The sequence below is a fragment of the Physeter macrocephalus genome, chromosome 11 (assembly GCF_002837175.3).
Source record: "Physeter macrocephalus isolate SW-GA chromosome 11, ASM283717v5, whole genome shotgun sequence".
NCBI lineage: Eukaryota > Metazoa > Chordata > Mammalia > Artiodactyla > Physeteridae > Physeter > Physeter macrocephalus.
Window position 1 is genome coordinate 31,875,601 of NC_041224.1, and position 1,122 is coordinate 31,876,722.

Genomic DNA, 1,122 nt, shown 5'->3' on the forward strand with positions numbered 1-1,122 from the left:
GTGTGTGTGTGTGTGTGTGTGTGTGTGCTTACCCAAGATCATAAGGTATTTAAATAAATTTGTTTTTACCTTTTGTACTAGATATTATAGTTTTAGCTTTTATATTATCACCTATGATCCACTTCAAGTGTTTTAGTGTATGGCATGAGTGAAGGGTCTACGTCTAATTTTCTTTTATCATTTGTTGAGATGACTTTGCACTCTCATTGAATTATCTGGTATCTTTGTCATTTCCCATGTATGTGTAGGTCAACCAGTGGTTCTGAACTGGGGGGTGATTTTGCCTCTCAGGGAATATTTGACAATGTCTGGACATTTTAGGCTGCCACAACTCAGGGGTGCTCCCAGCATCTAGTGCATGGAGGCCAGGGGTGTGGCCTCACACAAACAGTTATCTGTTCCCAAATATCAATAGAGCCCAAGTCAACAAACTATTGTCTTGGCTTTCTCTTCAGTTCCATAGATCTACTTTGTAACCAATATCATGCAGTCTTGTTGACTTGGGGTTTAGAATAAATCCTGAAATTGGCTGGGGTAAATCCCCTGACTTTGTTCTGTTTTTAAAAAATCACTTTGTTTCTTCTAGCTTCTTTGTATTTCCATATAAATTTTAGTTACAACTTGTCAATTATTACAAAATTCATGCTGAATTTTATTTAATTGCACAGAATGTGTAGATATGTTCTGGAGGGAATCAACATCTAGAATATTGAGGTTTCACATCCAGGAACATGATATACTTTTGACTCTTTAATTTCCCACTGCAACTTTTTAAAAAAATTTATTTATTTATTTATTTATTTTCTTATAGTTTTCAGTGTGGAGTTCTTGGACATTACTTGTTAGATTTATTCTTAAGTATTTTAGGTTTTTTGCTCTATTTTTTAAAAACATCTTGAATGAATTGTTAAAGTTATAGATGAACATTAAGGATGGGCACGTAGGTATTCCATAGATGTCAGTGTGTTGAACAGAAGAAGTGTTTGCACTGGTTTCTGGTAACTTGTTCACTTTCTGTGTATCTTAAATTCCCAATTCCACGTCTTTGGCTTGTGGAGAAAGGCTCTCTCTTGCTGCATTTTCTCCCGTTGATGTTTTTTTTTTTTTTTTTTTTTTTTTTTG

General features: G+C 34.5%; 1 pseudogene; it reads right to left on the reverse strand.

Moving 5' to 3' along the window:
• Positions 1–1,007: 1,007 nt before the first annotated feature.
• LOC102980233 (eukaryotic translation initiation factor 2A-like) overlaps positions 1,008–1,122 on the reverse strand; it is a 23,802-nt pseudogene continuing 23,687 nt past the window's right edge.